At 43.4% G+C, this 27478-nt stretch overlaps 1 long non-coding RNA gene across 1 annotated transcript in view; it reads left to right on the forward strand.

Annotated features, from left to right (window-relative positions):
• Nucleotides 1–20551, forward strand: part of LOC133234133 (uncharacterized) — a 102246-nt gene extending 81695 nt beyond the window's left edge. The window contains exon 4 of the long non-coding RNA XR_009732035.1: nucleotides 18784–20551. This is a non-coding gene — a long non-coding RNA (uncharacterized LOC133234133). The remainder of the gene's footprint in view (nucleotides 1–18783) is intronic.
• The last annotated feature ends 6927 nt before the right edge of the window (nucleotides 20552–27478 follow it).

Consider the following 27478-nt stretch of genomic DNA (forward strand, 5'->3'; position numbering starts at 1 on the left):
TCTCCAACACCACAGTTCAAAAGCATAATTTCTTCGGTGCTAATCCTTCTTTAAGGTCCAACTCTCACATCCATACATGACTACTGGAAAAACCATAGCTTTGACTATTCAGACCTTTGTCAGCAAAATAATGCCTCTGCTTTTTAATATGCTGTCTAGATTGATCATAGCTTTTATTCTAAGTAGCAAGCATCTTTTAATTTCATAGCTACAGTAACTATCTGCAGTGATTTTGAAGCTCAAAAAAATAAAGTCTGTCACTGTTTCCCAATCTATTTGCCATGAAGTGATGGGACCGGATGCCATGATCTAAGTTTACTGAATGTAGAGTTTTAAGCCAACTTTTTCACTCTCCTCTTTCACTTTCATCAAGAGGCTCTTTAGTTCTTCTTCACTTTCTGCCATAAGGATAAAGCAGATTGCCCTCCTCCAAAGTGGGAGAACATCATTTAATCTGTTAGTGCCCTGGATAGAACAAAAAGGTAGAGAAAATCTGAATTCAGCCTCTGACTGAGTTGTGGCATCAGTCTTTGTCCTTGATGTTCCTGGTTTACAGGCCTTCAGACTCAGACTATAATCTACACCCCCAGCTTCCTGGAGGGCTTCCCAAGTGGTGCTAGTGGCAAAAAACACCCCTGCCAATGCAGGAGATGTAAGAGACGTGGATTTGACCCCTGGGTCATGAAGATCCCTTGGAGAAGGGCATGGCTACCCACTCCAGCATTCTTGCCTGGAGAATTCCATGGACGGAGGTGCCTGACAGACTGTAGTCTATAGGGTGGCAGAGTCAGACACGACTGAAGCAACTTAGGATGCATGCATGCTGGCTTCCTGGGATTTCTTTAGAGTTGATAGAGAGCAGATCATAAAACTTTTCAGCCTCCATAATTACATGAGCCAATGTTTAAATAAATCTCTCTGTATACCTGTTGGTCTTGTTTCTCTGGAGAATTAATACACATGTACATACACAGATATGTGTTATATGTATCCTGGCTCCTAATGTAAAATGACTTTTCTTATTGATGGTCATGTTAAATAAAGTTTCAAAACCACTGACCTAAAAAAAAATTCCTGTATTCTTAGACAATTTTGAGAACACTGAAGAACTCTAAGTTTCAGACTTTCCTTTTGACTTTCATTATTATTTATAATAATAATATTGTATGGTACATCATAATTTTTAAGTGTCTTTCACACAGATCCCCACAAATTTTCACAGCAAACTGCTGAACAAGGAACTATTACCCTTCATGTAGAGTTGAGAAAACTATGGTCCCTGCGTTTAGCTGTCTTGGTCAAGGCCACAATTCCTTTGTTTTGGCCCCACTGTGTGGCAAGTGGGATCTCAGTTCCCCAAAAACAGATTGAATTTGTGCCTCTACTTTGGGAGCACAGTTTTAACCAGTGGGCCACCAGGGAAGTTCCAAGGCCACCCTTCTTAAAGCTGAAGTTTGTTTTGAAACCCCTGTCTTCTGACTCATCATCCAGGGCTTTTCCAACCATGAACTGTCTTTTCAGAGTCTAAGAAACTCCTTCCTGTCTGATAATCCCTCTTAAAAGGCTTTAGGATTTTCAGGATTATCTTCTTTATATTCTCTTTTATGCTGATAGCTTTGGGATAAAGTGCTCTAGAGATACCTCTTGCCAAAACCATCCCTGTAACTCTTTGCAAGGCCAGGACATGACAGCTTCACGGTGTTTCTCACCCTCCTCTATGGAGCATTTACGAGGATAAGGATCTTCTACTACCAACCTGGCAAAATTGACTGCTTCAAAATTGGGAAAGGAGTATGTCAAGGCTGTATATTGTCACTCTGCCTATCTAACTTACATGCAGAATGAAGTGATAGTGACTCAGTTGTGTCGGACTCTTTGTGACCCCATGGACTGTAGCCTGCCAGGCTCCTCTGTCTAGGGGATTTCCCAGGCAAGAGTACTGGAATGAGCTGCCATTTTTTTCTACAGGGGCTCTTCCTGACCCAGGGATCAAACCCAGGTCTTATGCATTGCAGGTGGATTCTTTACTATCTGAGCCACTAGAGAAGAGTACATCATGCAAAATGCCAGACTGGATGAATTACAAGCTGGAATCAAGATTGCCAGGAGAAATATCAACAACCTCGGATATGCAGATGATACCAGTCTAGTGGCAGAAAGTAAGGAGGAACTAAAGAGCTTCTTGATGAAGGTGAAAGAGGATAGTGAAGAAGCTGGCTTAAAACTCAACATTCATAAAACTAAGATTATGGTATCTGGTCCCATCACTTCATAGCAAATAGATGGGGAAACAATGGAAACAGTGATAGACTTTATTTTCGTGGGCTCCAAAATCACTGCAGATGGTGACTGCAGCCATGAAATTAAAAGATGCTTGCCCCTTGGAAGAAAAGCTATGACAAATATAGACAGCATATTAAAAAGCAGAGATATCACTTGGCTGACAAAGGTCTATATAGTCAAAGCTATGGTTTTTCCAGTAGTCATGTACGGATGTAAGAGTAGGACTATAAAGAAGAATGAGAACTGGAGAATTGATGCTTTTGAATTGCACTGCTGGAGAAGACAGTTAAGAGTCCCCTGGACAGAAAGGTGATCAAATCAGTCAGCCCTAAAGGAAATCAACCCTAAATATTCATTGGAAGGATTGATGGTGAAGCTGAAGCTCCAAGACTTTGGCCACTAGATGTGAAGAGCTGACTCACTGGGAAAGACCCTGATGCTGGGAAAGATTGAAGGCAGGAGGAGAAGAAGATGAGATAGTTGGATGGGATCACCGACTCAATAGACATGAGTTTGAGCAAACGCCAGGAGATAGTGAAGGAAGGGAAGCCTGGCATGATGCAGTCCATGAGGGTGCAAAGAGTTGGACACGACTTAGCGACTGAACAACAAGAACAATCTGGCACGACTGGGAATGCAGAGTGACAAGGACCCACCCACTTGGTCTCTACCCTTCCCCACCTTTCCCAGGGGTGAGCAAACTTAATTTTAAACTGTCAGATAGGGAGGGGCCAATGTTTCTTCATGCATTGGGAGCTGGGTAACATCATTTGGGAGGTTTGTCTGGAAAATGCGTTCTGCCTTGACATTGGAGAATTAAGAGAACTTGAGGAAGAGTAGTGGGAGACAGAAGGGAGCTCCAGGTGTCACCCCTGACATTGAGAGCTTGCCCTGCACTGAAAGCTTTTACCCAGATGAGCCCAGTTCAGCTCCCACAGCTCTATGTGACAATGAAGTTTGAGATAAGCTGGTGGTCTGTGCAAAGCCGCAGAGATGGCAGTGGAAGAACTGGGCCTCAAATTTAGGCAATTTGACTCCTGAGCCCATGTTTAATCACTGTAGGTACTGACACCCTCCACCCCCCAACTACCCCCTCTCTGCCTCTCTCTCTCTCTCTTTTTTTTTTTTTTTTCAGTTTTGGCTGTGTCATATGGGATCTTAGTTTCCTGACCAGAGATTGCACACATGCCACCTATATTGGAAGCACAGAGTCTTAACCACTGGATTACAAGGGAAGTCCTACTCTCCCTTTTTGAATGAAGGGAGTATAAACGCTCTTGAGGTCGTCTCCTTCTAGGCTGTGCAGTATAACCCACCAGATAGCAAAGTAGGGCCTGGGTGAAGCCTACTTTGGGGTCAGTGCACATTTGACCTGATCCTCCTTTGGGCTGTAAGTGTCTGGACTTGATCACAAAAGATGAAAGGTGCCAAGGGCAGTAGGGAACACTTAACATTTGCTGAAGATGTCTAGACAAATAAAAGACTAACAGCATGGGGACAAAGGTCCCCCTCCAGTTTTGGGAAAATGGGTAGGAGGGTTAAAATCTTGCTGGTAGTCACTTTGATATTCAAAGGGAAGATAACTGTCTTGAAGATTATGGTGTAAAGTTGACTTTCTTCCCCTGCTCCTTTCTTCCTGTAAATCCTAGGAAATAAAGAGGGGAGTGAGAACTAAAAACAGCAACCCCATTTTCATCACTGGGACCCACCTTCTGTAAGGCCACTGAAGGGTGTTGGGAGTGTGGGGATATTCCAGGAGCCCTGAATTCCAAGGTTCTTCCCAGGCAGTGCCAGTGGCTGCTGAGATAGCAGGAGTGGTAGGAGTTGCCTCCATGTCCCTTCAACGGACACAGCTAAAGACATTTTCTGAACATTCTTCCAGTCCTTGGGGGAGCTTACTGCTTAATAACAATGAGGCCTGATCCTCCAGGAATAGATTTTATTTTTTTAAATTTAATTGTATTAAATTAATGTTATTGGAGTATAGTTGCTTTACAGTGTTGTATTAGTGTCTGCTGCTGTTGCTGCTGCTAAGTCACTTCAGTCGTGTCCGACTCTTTGTGACCCCATAGATGGCAGCCTACCAGGCTCCTCTGTCCCTGGGATTCTCCAAGCAAGAATACTAGAGTGGCTTGCCATTTCCTTCTCCAATGCATGCATGCCAAGTCACTTCAGTCATGTCCGACTCTGTGCGACCCTATGGACAGCAGCCCACCAAGGCTCCTCTGTCCACAGGATTCTCTAGGCAAGAATACTGGAGTGGGTTGCCATGTCCTTCTCCATGTATTAGTGTCTGGGCAACAGCACCCAACTCCAGCACTCTTGCCTGGAAAATCCCATGGATGGAGGAGCCTGGTGGGCTGCTGTCTATGGGGTTGCACAGAGTTGGACACGACTGAGAGAGTTCACTTTCACTTTTCACTTTCATGCATTGGAGAAGGAAATGGCAACCCACTCCAGTGTTCTTGACAGGGTGGGCTGCCGTCTATGGGGTCGCACAGAGTCAGACACGACTGAAGCGACTTAGCAGCAGCAGCAGTACAGCAAAATGAATCAGACATGCATATACATATATCGCCTCCCTTTTGGACTTCCTTCCCATTCATGTCACCACAGAGCATTGAGTAGAGTCCCCTGTGCTATACAATAGGCTCTCATTAGTTTCTATTTTATATATAGTATCAATAATGTATATATGTCAATCCCAAACTCCCAATTCCTCCCAGCTTCTCCTGCTTTTCCCCCTTGGTATTTTTGTTCCCTGTCTCTGTCTCTTAGGCATTGATTTTAGATGCTGAAACTTCCTTGTCTAGTTTCCAGTGACTGTTGTAAATGGGAAGGTGGTGGGCAGATAATAGCCAGTCAAAGGCTGTGATTTCAGTAGTCACTGGTTTTGAAGGACTGGGTCATTAAATAAGCTAAGCTGGGGTTGATGACATGTTGAGGAGGAAATCCATGTGGCCCGGGTGGGTGGGGGTGGGGGGGCCTTTCTAATCAGCAGATTAGCACATCCTAGAGACTGATGTGAGGTCTCTAACCAAAACCCCAGGAGTTATGGAAAAGGGAGGAGGAAAGGACAAAGAAAGGTACCGAACTGTAAGGGAGTTAGAGAGGGGAAGGGAGAAGAGAGGGGAAGGGAAAGGAGACGCAAGAGAACAGTCATGAACTGGCAGCTACAAAGTACTGTCTCAGAGTCTGAGAAACTTTTCAAAGTAGCTCAATCTCTCGGATACTTGTATATTAATTAGATAAGGTGCTCATTTACAAGCCTTCTAGTTCCTTCTGGGGACACCTATGTTACAGTTTATTTTGAGCTCCCACAGTCCAAAATAAGGTCAGGAAAGAGATAACAAAGGGTGTAAGAGAGGAAACAATTGCCTCTACCCTCTTAGATTCTGCAAATTGCATCTGCAAATTAAACTGAAAAAGAGTAACCAAAGAAAAGGCCTGTGCATTTTATTTGATGCTAATCTTGACATGTACACAAGGAGTTCACAGAAAAGAAATGAAGTTCCAAAGAGGCAGTTAGACTCAGAAGTTTATATACCATTTTAACAAAGGGTGATAAATTGTGAAGACATGACTTGACAAAGAAAAGGTGTTTGGGCTTCTAGGAGTGGTAAACTATGAGAAGATAAATATTTGGTGGGGTGGGGTGGAAGGCTTGCTCATTGGAAGAAAAGCTATGGCCAATCTAGACAGCGTATTAAAAAGCAGAGACATTACTTTGCTGAGCAAGATCTGAATAGTCAAAGCTATGGTTTCTTCAGTAGTCATGTATGGATGTAAGAGTTGGACTATAAAGAAAGGTGAGTGTCGAAGAATTGATGCTTTTGAACTATGGTGTTGGAGAAGACTCTTGAGAGTCCCTTGGACTGCAAGGAGATGCAACCAGTCCATCCTAAAGGAAATCAGTCCTGAATATTCATTGGAGGACTGATACTGAAGCTGAAACTCCAATACTTTGGCCACCTGATGTGAAGAACAGACTCATTGGAAAAGACCCTGATGCTGGGAAAGATTGAAAGCAGAAGGAGAAGGGGACAACAGAGGATGAAATGGTTGGATGGCATCACTGACTCAAAAGACATGAGCTTCAGCAAGCTCTGGGGGTTGGTGATACACAGGGAAGCCTGGCATGCTGCAGTCCATGGGGTTGCAAAGAGCTGGACACAACTGAGCGACTGAATTGAACTGAACTGAACGAGGGGACGTTAGGAGTTATTTAGTAAGCTTCTGTTTGTGCTTGACACATCCCAGAGCTATCTCTGCTCATAAAGATTGTTCTTGGGATGTCCCTGTTACTCCAGTGGTTAAGATTCTGCCTTGCAATGCAGGGGACATGGGTTTGATCCCTGGTCTGGGAATTAAGATTACCACATGACACAGGGCAATTAAGCCTGTGTGCCACAACTACAGAGCCCACAAGCTGCAACAAGAGATCCCACCTGATGTAGTGAAGATCCCATGTGCTGCAGATGCTTTGCCATCTGAGCCACAAGCGAGGCACAGAAAGATACACCCATTTAAATGCAGAGTTCCAAAAAATAGCAAGGAGAGATAAGAAAGACTTCCTCAGCAATCAATGCAAAGAAATAGAGGAAAACAATAGAATGGGAAAGACTAGAGATCTCTTCAAAAAAATTAGAGATACCAAGGGAACATTTCATGCAAAGATGGGCTCGATAAAGGACAGAAATAGCATGGACCTAACAGAAGCAGAAGATATTAAGAAGAGGTGGCAAGAATACACAGAAGAACTGTACAGAAAAGATCTTCACTAGCCAGATAATCATGACGGTGTGATCACTGACCTAGAGTCAGACATCCTGGAATGTGAAGTCAAGTGGGCCTTAGGAGCATCATACAAACAAAGCTAGTGGAGGTGACAGAATTCCAGTTGAGCTATTTCAAATCCTAAAAGATAATGCTGTGAAAGTTTGTTGTGCCAGCAAATTGGGAAAACTCAGGAGTGGCCACAGGACTGGAAAAGGTCAGTTTTCATTCCAATCCTAAAGAAAGGCAATGCCAAAGAATGCTCAAACTACTGCACAATTGCACTCATCTCACATGCTAGTAAAGTAATGCTCAAAATTCCCCAAGCCAGTCTTCAGCAATACGTGAACCATGAACTTGCAGATGTTCAAGCTGAAAGGCAGAGGAACCAGAGATCAAATTGCCAACATCTGCTGGATCATCAAAAAAGCAAGAGAGTTCCAGAAAAACATCTATTTCTGCTTTATGGACTATGTCAAAGCCTTTGACTGTGTGGATCACAATAAACTGTGGAAGATTCTTCAAGAGATAGGAATACCAGACCACTTGACCTGCCTCTTGAGAAACCTGTATGCAGGTCAGGAAGCAACAGTTAGAACTGGACATGGAACAATAGACTGATTCCAAATAGGAAAAGGAGTATGTCAAGGCTGTATATTGTCACCCTGCTTATTTAACTTATATGCAGAGTACATCATGAGAAACGCTGCGCTGGAAGAAGCACAAGCTGGAATCAAGATTGCTGGGAGATATATCAATAACCTGAGATATGCAGATGACACCATCCTTATGGCAGAAAGTGAAGAAGAACTAAAGAGCCTCCTAATGATGGTGAAAGAGGAGAATGAAAAAGTTGGCTTAAAGCTCAACATTCAGAAAAATAAGATCATGGCATTCGGTCCCACCACCAGATACGAAGAGCTGACTCATTTGAAAAGACACTGATGCTGGGAACATTTGAGCAGGAGGAGAAGGGGATGACAGAGGATGAGATGGTTGGAAGGCATCACTGACTCAATGGACATGAGTTTGAGCAAACTCAGGGAGTCTGTAATGGACAGGGAGGCCTGGCGTGCTGCGGTTCATGGGGTCACAAAGAGTCGGACACGACTGAGCGACTGAACTGAACTGTGCTGCAGGGATCTGAGTTGACACAGTCAAATAAATACATAAATAAATGTGTGTTTTTTTTTTTTTTAAAGGATTGTTCTCTTTGTGACGTGAGAGGGGGGCACCTTCAGTAAGGAAAAACTATGCCCTTGTTTTAGACAGATTGGGTAAGGTTAGGAAGCTTTTCCAGTGTTTGCAATTTCTCAATTTCCTTTAGCTCAAAATAATCTTTACATCAAAGTAGCACGTGTTGGGCCGGCATATTCTGATCCCCTTCTAGGAAGAATGCCTGGCAGCAGAAGTAGTGTTACAGTGGGCAGAAGATAGTCCTGAAGTAAAAACTGATAGATACAAGAATGGTATACAGGGCAGCATAACCACATGCTGCTGATTGTCAAAAGACTCAGTCTCTGGTCATGGAGAAGATAATACTTGAAAATCTTTAAAAATAGGGTAAATATTATTTTTAAAAATTTTCCTATGACTTTGGATCAAGGTTGATATATTGGGTTGGCCAAAAATTTCATTCAGGTTTTTTGTAACAGCTACGGAAAAACCTGAACAATTTTTTGTCCAACCTAAGACAGCCAAAACAGCAAAAGTGCCACCCATCCATCTGTCCATCCATCCATATGTCCATCCATTCATCCATCTTAATCAAGTATGTGCCAGGAGCCATACAATGCAGGCTAGACACTAGAGACACAGAAATGTCCATGCTCCACATACACAGAAACTCATGGTCTTGCACAGGAGAAAGACACATGCATGAATAATTCCACTGAAACTCGATTAGTGATATGATCTAGTTAGCAACCAAATATGCCAGAAGAGCTGAGTGTGGGTGTTATCCCACAGGTGTGGCAAATGGTTCTTGCCGTCACTGGGGATACAGAGCTGGGCATGGCATTCCTTCTCTTGTCTAGATGCTGGATGAAATCCTAAAGTGGCTTACTAGTTTTGTCTAAGGAAGATGGTGCTCTGTTTCTCACAGCAACTAGTGAACTGGGGCTGCTGCTGCAGCTCAGCTAGCACCTGAGTTTAAGAACTGCTGACTTAGGGGCCCTGGGAAGACTCTTACCAGCAGGTGTGTTTACAATAAAAGACAGAGTGATGTTAATTCAGTTTAGAAATAATAATTTCTTAGTGAGGAGGGGCTGAAAATTAATGTTGAAACCAAATACCACATCTGCAGTTAATTTGAGGTGTTGTGCATGCGTGTGTGTGTGTGTGTGTGTGTGTGTGTGTGTGTACACATATGCACCCTCAGGCACCTAGTGTCTGGATATAGAAACATATATGCATAAACATACATTATGAAGATGTGTCTAAGCTTATGTCAACCTATTAGGAAACCAAATATAAATGTGTATCCTTGAAATAACTTTTTTAAAAGAGCATGGGTTCACTTTTCTTAAACATTTTTTTCATTAAAATTTTGAAATTCAAAGAAGGAAGATTAAGTATAGCTATCATTCACCAAAGGACTACTATGATCCAGATTCATTTATATTTATGACTTTCTGAAATAGGTACTGCTTATCTTACTGTAAAGACAAACAGAGCCTTAAAGGAGATTACATTTAGTACTTTGCTCACCCAATTAGTAATTACCAAAGATGCACCTTGAGCTCAGCTTATCTGATTTGGGGTTCATTCCCCTTTTTATCACATTATGCTGCTTCCTCCTACTGAGGAGAAATAACTTCAACCAAAGGCTGTTAACTCCCTAGGCCTTTAGGATCCTGGTACCCAGAATGGGTAGACCTTGGAGGCCTTGCAGAACAGACCTGAATGAAGCGGCACCTACAGAAGGGCTGACTTCCATGAAGCACCCTCATGTGCAGGCAGAGAAGAGCATCCACAACAAGTAAGCCACTGGTCCACCCCAGCTTGTTGCTGAGCCGGGTGAGCGCAGCATAAAGCCAACCAGGCTAGCAGCCAAGCCTCATGGAGTGTTGCTGTGCCAGACCCTTTGAACATGGAGTTTTAAAAATGACTTCTCTGCTCTGAGGTCCATGTATGATTTGAAGAGAAGGACAATTTTAAGTCAAATCAAGCTTCCATGAAAACACATGCCCAAGAACCCACAGATACTTAAGGAAGAAGAAAACTTGTCTTCTAAGAAAACAGACACATAGGATGGGGTTAACTGTGTTCCAGAAGATCATTTGGCCTACCAAGGACTCCCTACAGCATAATAACAATCTCCTCTGCTGCTGCTGCTGCTAAGTCGATTCAGTCATGTCCAACTCTGTGCGACCCCATAGACCGCAGCCCACCAGTCTCCCCCGTCCCTGGGATTCTCCAGGCAAGAACACTGGAGTGGGTTGCCATTTTCTTCTCCAATGCATGAAAGTGAAACGTGAAAGTGAAGTTGCTCAGTCGTGCCCAACTCTTAGCGACCCCATGAACTGCAGCCTACCAGGGTCCTCCGTCCATGGGATTTTCCAGGCAAGAGTACTGGAGTGGGTTGCCATTGCCTTCTCCAACAATCTCCTCTCCTCTAGTAGTTTTCAAATATGACCTGGAGAGCAGACAGGCTTTCTCGGCTCTCCTACAGGAGTCTTGCCATTTGGTAATGGAAGGCTTACACTTTGACCAAGAATGTTAGTCACTCAGTTGTGTCTGACTCTTTGTGACCCCATGGACTATAGCCCGCCAGGTTCCTCTGTCCATGAAATTCTCCAGGCAAGAATACTAAAGTGGATAGCCATTCCCTTCTCCAGGGTATCTTCCTGACCCAGGGATTGAACTGAGGTCTTTTGCCTTGCAGGTGGATTCTTTACCATCTGAGCCATCAGGAAAGCCTTTGATCAAGAGAGACCTGCTAACTCTAGCCACACAGTTTTTCAAGTTCAAGGGGATTCAACAAAAAGTCAGGGGAAGAATCTGATCTTGGACCACTTGATGGTGGAGAGGTTGTTTGTTAATGATCTTCAGGAGCAGAACATGTGTCACTGGAAGGGCACGGAGAGTAAGGTGTCGCGTTTTGAGGTCAGAGATAGGCATGAAGGATGACCAAGGAGCTTGGCCTCCATGACTGGAAACGGCCAGTCAGAGAGGAATAAGAAGAGTGCATGTCATGCAGATGAGGGTCACCCCTGACCTGCAACCTCCTGACCCCACCCCCTCCTTGTGTCTTTACAACAAAGTTCACGTGTTCCTGGAATCTCACCAAGTCATCTCAGTCACCCTCCTGTCCCTAGGAGAGCTCGCCTTCCTCTCTTATTATGCAGAGCTGCTACTTCACTCCTCCACAGGGGTCCTTAGCACATGTGACCTGATCTTGTATCTATTCCAGTTTGTGTCCTATCATCTCTACTAGATTATAGAATGAGAGTCGAGGTCTTTCTTACCAAATCATTTCTTTTTTTAAAATTGGGATATAGTTGCTTTACAATGTTAGTTTTTGCTGTACAATGAAGTGGATTTTATACACACACACACACACACACACACACACACATATATATATATATATGTATGTATGTATGTATATCCCCTCTTGGGTCTCTCTCCCTCCCTCCCACCCCACCCTGTATCCACCTAGGTCACTACAGAACACGGAGCTGAGCTTCCTGTGCTTACAGCAGGTTTACACATGGTGGTGCACATACATCAATCCCAATCTCCCAGGTCATCCCATCCACCCCCTAACCCTGTGTCCACAAGTCTCTTCCCTTGGTCTGTGTCTCTATTCCTGCCCTGCAAATAGGTTCATCTGTACCATTTTTCTATATTCCACATATATGCATTAATATATGGTATTTGTTTTTCTCTTTCTGATTTACTTCACTCTGTATGATAGACTCTAGGTCCATCCATGTCTATCCAAATGACCAATCTTGTTCCTTTTCATGGCTGAGTAATATTCCACTGTGTATCTGCACCATATTTTATCCATTCATCTGTTGACGGACATTTGGGTTGCTTTCATGTCATGGCTATTGTAAATAGTGCTGCAATGAACATTGGGCACATGTGTTTTAGTTCTATTTTACCAACTTATTTCCCATGACATTCAACATAAAAGCTGGTTTTTGTCTTTTTATACCTAGAGCAGAACACAGCTGTGCAATGGAATGAAAGAATCCTAGGGACTCAAAAGAGCTCTTGGTGACTGAGTGAGTGATGTGCTGACCCACCGAACATGGAGGGAACTAGCAATCCTGTTGGCTTCTGTAAAATGGGATAAAGCTCAGGCTTTGCCCCAGGTCTTCATAGAATCACTGACCCTCACATCTCCACAGCTGCAGGTTTCTCAACTGGGGAACCTGTGATGACAGAGACCCTCCTGGGGAGCAGCCTCATCTGGTATTTGGACACACAGAGGTCCAGGGCTCTAGGCTTAGCACCTCAGCAGCAGGCCAGGCTTGGGGTTGGTCCCTCCTCAAACCTGAACCTCTGGTCCAGCGACTGAGTGCTCAGTCATCTGCCTCATTCTCTGTCCTGTTCTCCAGTTTCCAAATAGATGCAGACCCTGGACCTGAACACCACTCCCCTTGAGCTGGCTTTGGACCTCCCTGGAACCTCTCTCCTGCTTCCTTGTGCTTCTCTGAACATATCTGATGAATTTATTAGCCACTGTCTCTTCCCTGTCGGTCACCTTGCCCTTGCTCAGGTACAGCTCCTAACCTAGGCACTGGATTTGGACCAAAGGGCCACACATCCTTCTCTAGAAGAGTAGCTCTTATCCTAACTCCCTGTTCTGATTCTACACCTTCCTCTGGTTGACTGGGCCAACACTTGATCCCTGGTCCTTCTCAGTGTGAGGTGGAAGGAAAATAGCATTTTGGAGATCACCTGACCAGAGCTCAAGTTTCCACCTGGGTAGACCTTGGAAGAGTTATTTGACTTCCTTGAACCTTGTATCCTCTACTGTAAGAATGTGGACTTTTAGATTTACCCAAAGGGTGATGGTGACAGTTAGATGAGATATTCTGAATTCAGAATTAAGCATGGTGCTTATCATGGAAAGGACTCAACCAAGACTCGCTTCTCCTTTGCTTGCTCACCTGATTATTTTTCCCATCACCAGTTATGATGGAGTCAAACTCAACATTTCCTAAAACCCTCCATTTGCTTAACATATATTCTTAACTATTCCAGAATACTGCCATTAGAGTGACATTTGCATTAGATTCACAAGCAGGGGGGTTATGTATAAAAGTTGAATTTTTTGACTAGAAGGGATTTTCTTGTTGGCAGCATATTTTCAGTATTTAATTTCATGATTTAACTGATCTTTGCTTCCATCCCTAAACTGTGAACTTTGGGGCAGGTGATGTTCCTGGCTGAGGCATCCTTGGGTATGGGGAGGAAGTAGGTGGCAGTGGGAGAGGTGGTCAGGGTTTCGGATTGGGAGGCAAGCCTAGCAGGTGAACAGATGCTCCATTTGCCTGGACTTGTCCTGCCACCATGGTGTCTGGATGTGATGGGCAGAAATAAAAGGAAACCTCCTGAAAGATGCCAACCCTGGCAGCTGGCAAGATGAAGCCAGGGCACTGTGAAGATCCTTGGCATGCTCTCAAGGCAGGGGTGGTAGTGCCAGCATTAGGCATAAATAATAAAAGGCCAGAATCTTCCATGAGCTCTAAAGAGTGAGAATCTGGAACTTTGCTCTATTTTTAATACCAACTTTCTCCCAACCTTGCTCTCCTCTCATATATAAAGATGACCTCAAGTGCAAAAATGTGATTCCACTAAAGTGGAAGAGAGTCAAAGAATTTCTAGATGATTAGGCTTGGGAATTTTTTTCCCGTTTCTGCTACAGTGAAATAGATATTGGCAAATAGTGAAACCTGCGGGGAATCAAACCGAGTATGGAAGAGCCTGGTCAGTTATAATTAGAAGAATTACATCATTCTCCTTTTCCCAAAGAGCAAGAGAGTGGTATTTAAAGGGCCAGTGAGACACATGCAAACAGCTTTGACTCAGCAACAGTCGAGAGCCCCCTTATGAATGACTGTACATTTTGCCAAAAAGTAATTAAAGCTCTAATTTTTTTCTCTAATGCACCTAGACCTGGTTGATATAAGGTGGTTATATGTCAACAACAAATTGCATCCATGTTTTATCTGCAGTTTTTATTGAGCCTTTATGTATTGATGACGAAGATGATTAGTCTTTTAGGAAAAAATTAGATAAGTACATTTAAATCAAAGGCATATAAAAAGACCTGTTCATTTCTCCTGGCTCTGATGAAGGCAGTAGGAATGTAATTTCCTTTTGTATAAACAGCTTGGTTGCATTCAGTTGTATTAGACAGACAGGGATTGAGCACCAACCCCAGGCTGGCCTCCTGCTGACAGGGGAGGGTGGAGGACTCAGGGCTGGGCGGGGAGATGCAGGCTGTCTAGCTAAACAGTCAAGGGCATTGACTTCCAGGACAGATTGGACTCCAAACTTCTCCCAGCTCCTTTATGACCTCATGACCTTGTCAGACCTTAAGTAGCCATAGAGGTGTCAGACCTTACACAGGACTGGGAAAATGAATCTTGGAGGGGACAAACAGAACCTTGTGTGCACCAGAACCCAGGAGAAAGGAGCAGTGACCCCACAACAGACCACCCAGACTTGCCTGGGAGTGTCCAGGAGTCTCCAGTGGAGGCGTGGGTTGGTGGTGGCCTGTTGCAGGGTTGGGAGCAGTGAGTGTAGAATTACATGCATGGAATCTCTGAAGGAGGTTGCCATTATCACCTCCACCACAGTTTGGCCCCAGGTAAATAGCAAGGAGGGAACACAGCTCCACCCATCAACAGGAAATTGGATTAAAGATTTACTGAGCATGGCCCCACCCATCAGAACAAGACCCAGTCTCCCAACAGGAAGCTACCATAAGCCTCTTATCTTTCCCCATCAGAGGGCAGACAGATTGAAAACCACAATCACAGAAAACTAACCAATCTGATCACACAGACCGCAGCCTTTTCTAACTCAACGGAACTAAGCCATACCATGTGGGGCCACCCAAGACAGATGGGTCATGGTGGAGAGTTCTGACAGAATGTGGTCCACTGGAGAAGGGAATGCAAACCACTTCAGTGTTCTTGCCTTGAGAACCCCATGAACAGTAGGAAAAGGCAAAAAGATAGGACACTGAAAGAGGAACTACCCAGGTCGGTAGGTGCCCAATATGCTACTGGAAATCAGTGGAGAAATAACTCCAGAAAGAATGAAGGGATGGAGCCAAAGCAAAAACAATACAACAACAACATCCAATTGTGGATGTGACAGGTGATGGAAGCAAGGTCCAATGCTGTAAAGAGCAATATTGCATAGGAACCTGGAATGTTAGGTCCATGAATCAGGGTAAATTGGAAGTGGTCAAACAGGAGATGGCAAGAATGAATGTCAACATTCTAGGAATCAGCAAATTAAAATGGACTGGAATGGGTGAATTTAACTCAGATGACCAGTATATCTACTACTGTGGGCAAGAATCCCTTAGAAGAAATGGAGTAGTCATCACAGTCAACAAAAGAGTCTGAAATGCAGAACTTAGATGCAATCTCAAAAATGACAGAATGATCTCTGTTCATTTCCAAGGCAAACTATTCAATATCACAGTAATCCAAGTCTATGCCCCAACCAGTAATGCTGAAGAAGCTGAAGTTGAATGGTTCTATGAAGACCTACAAGACTTTTTAGAACTAACACCCAAAAAAGATGTCCTTTTCATTATGGGGGACAGGAATGCAAAAGTAGGAAGTCAAGAAATACCTGGAGTAACAGGCAAATTTGGCCTTGGAGTACAGAATGAAGCAGGGCAGAGGCTAATAGAGTTTTCCCAAGAGAACACACTGGTCATAGCAAACACCCTCTTCGAACAACACAAGAGAAGACTCTACACATGGACATCATCAGATGGTAAACACCAAAATCAGATTGATTATATTCTTTACAGCCAAAGATGGAGAAGCTCTATACAGTCAGCAAAAATAAGACTGGGAGCTGATTGTGGCTCAGATCATGAACTCCTTATTGCCAAATTCAGATGTATTTTTGAAGAAAGTAGGGAAAACCACTAGACCATTCAGGTATGACCTAAATCAAATCCCTTATAATTATACAGTGGAAGTGACAAATAGATTCAAGGGATTAGATCTGATACACAGAGTTCCTGAAGAAATATGGACAGAGGTTCATGACATTGTACAGGAAGCAGGAATCAAGACCATCCCCAGGAAAAAGAAATGTGAAAAATCAAAATGGCTGTCTGAGGAGGCCTTAAAAATAGCTGTGAAAAGAAGAGAAGCAAAAAGCAATGAAAAAAGGAAAGATCTACCCATTTGAACGCAGAGTTCCAAAGAATAGCAAGGAGAGATAAGAAAGCCTTCTCCAGTGATAAGTGCAAAGAAATAGAGGAAAACAATAGAACGAGAAAGACTAGAGATCTCTTCAAGAAAATTAGAGATACCAAGGGAACACTTCATGAAAGATGGGCTCAATAAAGGACAGAAATCGCATGGACCTAGCAGAAGCAGAAGATATTAAGAAGAGGTGGCAAGAATACACAGAAGAACTGTACAAAAAAGATCTTCACTATCTAGATAATTATGATGGTGTGATCACCCACCTAGAGCCAGACATCCTGGAATGTGAAGTCAAGTGGGCCTTAGGAAGCATCTCTATGAACAAAACTAGTGGAGGTGACAGAATTCCAGTTGAGCTGTTTCAAATCCTGAAAGATGATGCTGTGAAAGTGTTACACTCAATATGCCAGCAAATTTGGAAAAATTAGCAGTGGCCACAGGACTGGAAAATTTTCATTCCAATCCCAAAGAAAGGCAATGCTAAAGAATGTTCAAACTACCACTCAATTGCACTCATCTCACACACTAGTAAAGTAATGCTCAAAATTCTCCAAGCCAGGCTTCAGCAATATGTGAACTGTGAACTTCTAGATGTTCAAGTTGGTTTTAGAAAAGGCAGAGGAACCAGAAATCAAATTTCCAGCATCAAATGGATCATGGAAAAAGCAAGAGAGTTCCAGAAAAACATCTATTTCTGCTTTATTGACTATGTCAAAGCCTTTGATTGTGCGGATCACCACAAACTGTGGAAAATTCTAAAAGAGATGGGAATACCAGAACACCTGACCTGCCTCCTCAGAAATCTGTATACAAGTCAGAAAGCAACAGTTAGAACTGGACATGAAACAACAGATTGGTTCCAAATTGGGAAAGGAGTACATCAAGGCTGTATATTGTCACCCTGCTTATATAACTTATATGTAGAGTACATCCGTAGAAGGCGATGGCACCCCACTGCAGTCCTCTTGCCTGGAAAATCCCATGGATGGAGGAGCCTGGTGGGCTGAAATCCATGGGGTCGCTAAGGGTCGGACATGACTGAACGACTTCACTTTCACTTTTCAGTTTCATGCATTTGGAATAGGAAATGGCAACCCACTCCAGTGTTCTTGCCTGGAGAATCCCAGGGACGGGGGAGCCTGGTGAGCTGCCGTCTATGGGGTCGCACAGAGTCAGACACGACTGAAGTGACTTAGCAGCAGCAGCAGCAGAGTACATCATGAGAAATGCTGGGCTGAAGGAAGCACAAGCTGGAATCAAGATTGCTGGGAGAAATACCAATAACCTCAGATATGCAGATGACACCACCCTTATGGCAGAAAGTGAAGAAGAACTAAAGAATCTCTTGATGAAAGTGAAAAAGGAGAGTGAAAAAGTTGTCTTAAAACTAAACATTCAGAAAACGAAGATCATGGCATCTGGTCCCATCACTTTATGGCGAATAGATGGGGAAACAGTGGAAACAGTGGCAGACTTTATTTTTCTGGGCTCCAAAATCACTGAAGATGGTGATTGCAGCCATGAAATTAAAAGACACTTGCTCCTTGGAAGAAAAGTTATGACCAATCTAGACAGCATATTAAAAAGCAAAGACATTACTTTGCCAACAAAAGTCCATCTAATCAAGGCTATGGTTTTTTCCAGTGGTCATGTATGGATGTAACAGTTGGACTATAAAGAAAGCTGAGTGCCGAAGAATTGATGCTTTTGAACTGTAGTGTTGGAGAAGACTCTTGAGAGTCCCTTGGACTGCAAAGAGATCAGTCCTGGGTGTTCATTGGAAGGACTGATGTTGAAGCTGAAATTCCAATACTTTGGCTACCTAATGTGAAGAACTGATGCATTTGAAAAGACCCTGATGTTGGGAAAGATTGAAGGTGGGAGGAGAAGGGGACGACAGAGGATGAGATGGTTGGATGGCATCACTGACTCAATGGACATGAGTATGAGTAGTCTCTGGGCATTTGTGATGGACAGGGAGGCCTGGCATGCTGCAGTCCATGGGGTCACAAAGAGTCAGACATGACTAAGTGACTGAACTGAACTGAACTGAACTGACCTGTTAACCTCTCCCAACCCACTGTATGTAGTAATTCTACTGCATACAAAGGAGTTCAATACCAAGAACACATTCATAAATCCAGTTCATTTGTAAGTCCAACAAGGTTAGCCTAGGTACCCAACTATCAGGATCAGCTATATACTACTGTGTTGTAATGGGTTTATAATACTGTTCACACAAATAATACACACAAAAACACACACAAAAATAAAAATAATGTTTTTAATCTTACAGTACAATTCCTTGAAAACTACAGTAATACAGTACAACAGCTGGCTTACAGGAACTGGCAAGAAGGACAAGTAAGAAGAGTTCCTGATGGAGTTGGGAGAGGAGGTGAGAGATGGTAGAACTGAAGAATCGGCAGCAATAGGAGATGGAGGGCAAGCTGCCATTTCACTGACGCCTGACGCTGGTGGCACGGGTTCTGATTCCTTGCTGGATTTAATTCTATCTACCCTCCTGAATGAGATGATGTAGAGTCTGGGTAGTAGCTATTTTTTTCTCATACAGATGACACGGTAGCACTGGATTGCTTTGTGAACAGCTGCTGCAACCTTTGTGCAGCCTTCTATGTTCAAGGCCTGTGCCTCAAAAGCTAAAAGCACCCCCACAAATACAGAAAATCCCCTTCCTTCTCCTGCATCGTGAATCCCTTTAGGTCTTCGGTTACTTCTTCTTTGTCATATCTCTCTTCCTCCTTTCTCTAGGCACATTTGGATTTTTAAAAGTTTCCAACTTGAAGGTTTACATATAGGGGACTTACTGTATTTGCAAAGCAGGAATAAACATAATGCCTAGATTAGATCCAGCTGTTTTTTGGTTGCAATCTTTTGGATTTTCTGTATATAAAATCATGCCATCTGCAAATAGAGACAATTTTACTTCCTCTTTTCCAATTCCGATATGTTTTATTTCTTTTTCTTGCCGGATTGCTCTAATTAGGACTTCCCTATCATGTTAAAGAGGCGTGGTGAGAGTGGGCACACTTTGTCTTGCTCCTGAACTTAGAGGAAAAGCTTTCAATCTCTCTTCATTGAGTATGATGTTAGTTGTGGGCTTGTCCCAGTAATATATGACCTTTACTTTGTTGAGATAACATAGTATCTTAATATGTTGAGATAACACAATGGACACTGGGTCCGTTTTGGAGAAGGCCCCTAGGGTGAAGGTGAGTATGCAAACCGGACATTACAATATAACACAGTAAGTACTATAGTAATACTACTCTCTGTCACAGAAGGACCACTGTGGGCTTAGGAATTAACGCTCAGTTGCCTGGACTCAGCACTGAGTTGTGTTCTAAAGGAGGAAGAAGAGAGTCAGGTGAGCAAAGCATCATAGATACAGGGGATAACGTGAGCAAAAGTGAGGCGCAAAGCACCAGAGGGGATGTGAGGAGATGACCAGTGGTGCTGGCCCACAGTTCCCCTGGGTGCTGGGAAATGACCACAAAGAAGAGCAGTGGGAGGGGGGCAAACAGAGGGCCAGAGTGGGGCCAGGTAAGCAGGACAGAGTGACAGAGCAACAAGAACGTAAGCTACAAACATCTGTCTGTCTGACACTTTCAAGGTTCAGAGGTTTTGATAGAAAGTGAAGTTGCATGATAAAGACAAGAAGGAGGCTTCATATTTGCAACAATATGGATGCAAATAGAGATTTTCATACCAAGAAAGAGAAAGACAAATCCCATATGATATCACTTACATGTGGGATCTAAAATACGGCACAGATGAACCTATCTACAAAACAGTAACAGCCTCACAGACAGAGAGAACGGATTTCTAGTCCCCAAGGAAGGGCCGGGAGGAGGAGGGAAGTGTGGGTTTAGCAGCTGTAAACTATTATATATAGGATGAATAAACAACAAGGTCCTACTGTGTAGCACAAGGAACTCTATTCAATATCCTGGATAAACTGCAATGGAAAAGAATATGTACCAGAAAAAGAACGTCTGTATGTGTGTAACGAAAAAGTCGCTTTGCTATACAGCAGACATTGGCACAGCATTGTAAATCAATTATACTTCGATTAAAAAAAAAAAGAAGAAGTAGGAGGCTTTGGTATTCTTGAATTTTTCGACACAGAGCTGTGTTTACAAGGCCTGTATGATCGTGAAATGATTCTTTAATTTACTAGAGGTTGGCAAAAATGGGGCCACAGTTGATGTCTCAACAGAGAGATGCATGGACCAGGCAGGGACCAGGAGGTAAGAGGGAAATGCATACAATATCTTCCGGGTCTTAGGCAAAGTGACAGGGCTGGGGGCCTGTGTTAGGTCTTCCCAGCTGGGCAGGGGAGATGGCCTGTCTTCCGAGGAATCAAAGGGAGAATGGGGTGGTGAATAATGGGGGTGGGGGTTCAGACTGTGACCTCCCCTGTACCTGTAAGTGGATGGAACATCCTTCAGGCCCAAAGACATGCTGGATGAGAGGCCATTGGGCTGCCTGCAGTGTGGGAGACCTGGGTTCGATCCCTGGGTTGGGAAGATCCCCTGCAGCAGGGCATGGCAACCCACTCCAATATTCTCGCCTGGAGAATCCATGGATAGCAGAGCCTGGTGGGTTACAGTCCATGAGGTTGCAAAGAGACTAAGCACATACTCACTGGTCTTAAGGTATCAGAAATTCTCAAAGAAGTTATATGTGTACATGGGAATACTATATAATTTCTATGTAAATATGATCTGAATGGGAACATGTATATTATTATATGTGAAACGGATCGCCAGTCCAGGTTTGATGCGTGAGACAGGGTACTCGGGACTGGTGCACTGGGATGACCCAGAGGGATGGGATGGGGAGGGAGGTGGGAGGGGGGTTCAGGATGGGGAACACATGTACACCTGTGGCAGATTCATGTCAATGTATGACAAAACCAATACAATATTGTAAAGTAAAGCAAAACAAAACAAAAAGTACACACACAAAAAATATTAAGAAGTTATATGTATATGCATTAGTAATACCTGAAATTAAAACAGCTTTGACAAAGGGCTGCTGCTGCTGCTGCTGCTAAGTCACTCAGTCATGTCCGACTCTGTGCGACACCATAGATGGCAGCCCACCAGGATCCCTGTCTCTGGGATTCTCCAGGCAAGAACATTGGAATGGGTTGCCATTTCCTTCTCCAATGAATGAAAGTGAAAAGTGAAAGTGAAGTCGCTCAGTCATGTCCGACTCTTAGCGACCCCATGGACTGCAGCCCACCAGGCTCCTCTGTCCATGGGATTTTCTGGGCAAGAGTACTGGAGTGGGGTGCCATTGCCTTCTCCATGACAAAGGGCAGTATGTGCATATCTTTTGATCAGTATCGACCCACAACAGGGAAAAAGAAACATAGCTGTGGTAGGCAGCCTTGAAAAATGGTCTCCAATGAGCCCTACCTCCCGGAAATCACACTTCTGTATAATCTTATCCCCAAGAGTGTGGGTTGTACTAGTGGCTTCCTTTAATGTGTGGGACATGGGAAAACTGAGATGTCAATCCTGAAGCCAGGCTATACAAGAATGTGACTCCCCTCTCCCTCTGTCTCTAAAGTCAGCTACCATGTTGAGATGACCCTGTGGCAAAGAATGCAGGGTGGCCTCCTGCCATCACCAGTGGTAAACTGAGGTCCTCTAGCCAACAGCCCATTAGTAACTGTTCTGGTCAGGTCACTAGATGACGTCAGCCCCATCTGACGCCTTGGCTGCAGCCTGTAAGAGACCTTGAGCCGGAGGACCCAGCCAAGTCACACCTGGACGCCTGACTCACAGAAATGGTGAGATTAAAATGTATCATTGGGACTTCCCTGCTGGTCCACTGGTTAAGAATCTGCCTTGCAATGCAGGGATCCTAGGTTTGATCCCCACTCGGGGAACTAAGATCCCACGTGCTGCAGAACAACTAAGCTTGATCCACAGCTACTGAGCCTTGTGCTCTAGAGCCTGCAATGAGAAATCGCTAATGAGGCAATAAAGATCCTGCATGCAGCCAAATAAATAACTTAAAAAACCACAAGTGCCTGGAATAAATCTTTAAAAATAAATAAATAAAAACCAAACAAAGTTACTATTATAAGCTGCTAAGTTTGGGGGCAATTTGTTATGTAGCATAGATAACTAATTCAGGGACTAACATTAATTGAGTATTATCATATTAATGCATACTTTATTTTGTTCCTTAACTTCTAAGAGGGCTGCATGTTTAAGAACACATAATATTTAAGAAACTTGCCAAAGATTCCTCAGCCAGAAAGTAGCAAACAAAGATTCACACCAGGACTGATTGGCTCCCAATGCATATGCCAAGTCAAAAGGAAAGCATTCTCTCAAATGAAAGGTTGTCTGGAGGAATCAAGAACCTCTTAGACATGAGTCTGAGGCCTGCCTGCCACCAAGTATCTCTCCTACTTCTTCTTTTTGAAAAGCATTATTTTCCCCTTTCTCTATCACTTTTAATTATTTTTGACTGCGCCGGGCCTTCATTGAGGCGAGCGGGCTTCCTCATTGCCGCGAGCTTTCTCTAGTTGCATAGTTGTGGCTACTCTCTAGCTGTGGTGCTTGAGCATTAAGGTGGCTTCTCTTATTGCAGAGCATGGGCCTAGGGCGCACGGGCTCAGTAGTTGAGGCACACGCTTAGTTGCCCCGCTGCATGCGGAATCTTCCCTGACCAGGGATTGAACCAATGTCCCCTGCATTGGCAAGGAGATACTTTACCACTGATGGTAAAGTCCCACTCCTGCTTCTTTTTCATTCTATCAATCCCATGAGCCACTTTGAGTTAAAGTCTTACCCCCAAAACAGATACCATAGAGACTGTGGAACTTGATTCCAGGCAAATGTCATCACCTCATTTTCACCTTGGTAGAAAACGGTAAACAGTGAAGCTCTGAACAGAGAAAGGGCAAGAAAACAGCCTATACCATGTGGGATGCTGGTTCAGAGGGAGGCATATGGGGAGGTGACAGGGTGAGGTAAGAGGCCCCTTATGTGGGCCAGAGCTGTTTTGAAAGTACTGGGGACAAGGGTAGAGTGGGTGGTGAGGTTGGTTTCTTGCCCAGAGAAATAAGAAGGTAGGTGAAAGGGATCACGGATAAAGACAGTCTCTAACATGATTTAACCTCTGGCTGGAACTCTGAAAACAGTAAGTTGGGGAAGTTTTCTCAAATTGAGTAGGAATCAAACACGGGCTCTAAGTGTGGAAAGGGACCCTGGCTGCATCCAATCAAAAGGGACTTTCATTTCCTTGCATTCTGCTCCAGCATTGCACCTAACTCACCAGGGGAAACGAAGCAGGTGCAACACAGATGCAGGCTGGTTATCCAAATGCTAGGATGCTGTTGAGGGCGCCAGACTCTGAGAGGCTTCGAGCTGGAAAAGAGCCACTGGTCAATTTAGTCTATGTGGTTACAGGAATTGCCTCTGAAACAGCGGTTCCCAAACTTTCTGGCACTAGGTACTATTTTCATGGAAGACAATCTTTCCAGGGACCGGGATGAGGGGGTGGTTTGGGGATGATTCTCATAAGGAGCATGCAACCTGGATCCCTAACTTGTGCAGTTCACAGTAGGGTTCATGCTCCTGTGAGGACTTACTGCTACCATTGATCTGACAGGAGGCAGAGCTCAGGCGGTAGAGTGAATGATGGAGAGCAGCTGTAAATACAGATGACGCTTCACTCACTTGCCAGCCACTCAGCTCCTGCTGTGCGGTTCAGTTCAGTCACTCAGTCACGTCCAACTCTTTGCAATCCCATGGACTGCAGCACGCCAGGCCTCCCTGTCCATCACCAATTCCCGGAGCTTACCCAAACTCACATCCATTGAGTCAGTGATGCCATCCAACCATCTCATCCTCTGTCATCCCCTTCTCCACCTTCAATCTTTCCCAGCATCAGGGTCTTTTCAAATGAGTCAGGTCTTTGCATCAGGTGGCCAAAGTATTGAAATTTCAGCTTCAGCATCAGTCCTTCCAATGAACACCCAGGACTAATCTGTTTAGGGTGGAGGGGTTGGATCTCTTTGCAGTCCAAGGGACTCTCAAGAGTCCTCTCCAACACCACAGTTCGAAAGCATCAATTCTTCAGCGCTCAGCTTTCTTTATAGTCCAACTCTCACATCCATACATGACTACTGAAGAAACCATAGCTTTGACTAGATGGACCTTTGCTGGGAAAGTAATGTCTCTTTTTAATATGCTGTCTAGGTTGGTCATAACTTTCCTTCCAAGGACAAGCATCATTTAGTTTCATGGCTGCTGTGCAACCTACTTCCTAATCCCCCCGAGGCTGGGGACTCCTGTTCTAGAAGACATTCAGCTCTAACCTGAAACTTTTCAGTAAAGGCAGCTCACCAAGTCTTTCTGTGTTTTGATATTATAAAATTTTTCAAGCACAGAGATATACAACAACAATACTAGAGATAATTCAAAGTATGTATTCACTATCTGCCTTTGTTAAACTGCACTATTTTTCCATATTTCCTTCAGATCAAAAAAATAATTCAGACAAAGCCAAAACTCCCTTTGTAATTGCTCTAAAGCCATTCTTTATCCTACTCCCTGAGGTAATCTTCTGAAAGTTGGTGTAATCATTCCCAAACACATTTTCTACTTTACCGTATATACATGTATACATGCACAATATATTGTTTATTTTTGCATAATTTTAAAGTTTATGTGGCGAATACCACATTGTATATAACCTTTAAAAAATGGTCTTGATAATTTGTGTTGAGATTTGTCCACATTGGTACATAATTTATTCAGTTTACTTTTTTTAATTATTTATCTTTTATTGTTTTACTTTATTATGCTTCACAGATACTGCATTGTTTTTGCTTGTTTACATTTATGTTTTTACTTTTTAACATTCTTTTATTTATTTTGGGGGCTGCATCAGGTCTTTGCTGCAGCACGCAGCCTCTCTAGTTATGGCGTGCATGCTCTGGAGCACACAGGCTCAGCAGTTGTGGCACTCAGGCTTAGTTTCAATGTGGCCTCTGGGATCTTAGTTCCCCAACCAGGGATTGAACCATGTCCCCTACATTGCAAGGCAGATTTCTTAACCACTGGACCACCAGAGAAGTTCATTCATTTTATGAGCTATTCATTCCCCATTCTGTGACTATTCTACATTTTTTAAACAAATTGTGTCAATAAATATATAGGCTCTAAATTTTTCTGTATTTTGGTTATTTTTATTTCTGCTATTACACATAATTCTAAATTCATATTCTACTTGTCTCCTTATACACATGGGTAAGAGTTTCTCTGTGGACAGGTAGCATTGCCAAGCTGTAGGATATCCACATTTTTAATATGTATTACCATAGTGCTTTCCAAAGTTGTACCATTTACACTCCTACTTTCAGTGTCTGAGCGTTCCTTTCACACTCTATCCCTCCACCTCTTCTTTGCATTGAGTGGTTTCCTGATGCAACATCCATCGAGGTTGCTCCCCTCTGGCTACTCCCTGGTTGGCCAAGGCCCTTTGTAACTATGGTGCTCAGGACTGAACAAGATACACTTGGTGATGACTCTATCCATACACAAATTTGCAGGACTCTGACCTCCCTTAAGCTTGTTAGTGGATTTCTTCTAAGGATCTGGTAGTTCATGCTGAGCACCCACCTCCTCTGTGGCTTATATTGTTCATCCTCTTACATTCCTTGCAAGCACCAGTGACCTGGAGACTAACAATAGTTCTATTAATCTATGCCATGAATTCCTAACCTTCTTTGGAATTGAGACTTTTGAAAGTTGTAGACAAACACACACAAACACACACATACACACACACACACACTCAATCTGACATACAATTCCAGAAGGTTAATTGACCACCATAGCAAATTTATGGACCTTGAGTCAACCCTGCACTGCTGTGTGGAGGAATTAAAAAAAAAAAAAAAAAAGATTTAGAGAACAGTTTGCCTACTGAAATATGTTTAAATTTTAGACTATTGAAAAAATGCCTCAATGCCCAAAAGAATTGTAGAAATTTTAATGAAAAAATATGCAAAAAGCAAGAGTGTTCCAGAAAAACATCTACTTCTGCTTTATTGACTATGCCAAAGGCTTTGACTGTGTGGATCACAACAAACTGTGGAAAATTCTTCAAGAGATGAGACTACCAGACCACCTGACCTGCCTCTTGAGAAATCTGTATGCAGGTCAAGAAGCAACAGTTAGAACTGGACATAGAACAACAGACTGGTTACAAATTGGGAAAGGAGTATGTCAATGTTGTAAATTGTCACCCTGCTTATTTAATTTATATTCAGAGTACATCATGTGAAATGCCAGGCTGGATGAAGCACAAGCTAGAATTAAGATTACTGGGAGAAATATCAGTAACCTCAGATATGCAGGTGACACCACCCTTATAGTAGAAAGCAAAGAACTAAAGAGCCTCTTGATGAAAGTGAAAGAGGAGAGTGAAAATGTTGGCTTAAAACCCAACATTCAGAAAACTAAGATCATGGCATCTGGTCCCCTCACTTTATGGCAAATAGATGAGGAAACCATGGAAACAGTGAGAAACTTTATTTTGGGGGGGCTCCAAAATCACTGCTGATGGTGAGTGCAGCCATGAAATTAAAAGATGCTTACTCCTTGGAAGGAAAGTTATGACCAACCTAGACAGCATATTCAAAAGCAGAGACATTACTTTGCCATCAAAGGTCCGTCTAGTCAAAGCTATGGTTTTTCCAGTATTCATGTATGGATGTGAGAGTTGGACTATAAAGAAAGCTGAGCACTGAAGAATGAGGCTTTTGAACTGTGGTGTTGGAGAAGACTCTTGAGAGTCCCTTGGACTGCAAGGAGATCCAACCCCTCCATCCTAAAGGAGATCAGTCAGTCCTGGGTGTTCATTGGAAGCACTGATGCTGAAGCTGAAACTCCAATACTTTGGCCACCTGATGTGACAAACTGACTCACTGCAAA

The sequence above is a fragment of the Bos javanicus genome, chromosome 21 (genome assembly GCF_032452875.1).
Source record: "Bos javanicus breed banteng chromosome 21, ARS-OSU_banteng_1.0, whole genome shotgun sequence".
Lineage (NCBI taxonomy): Eukaryota > Metazoa > Chordata > Mammalia > Artiodactyla > Bovidae > Bos > Bos javanicus.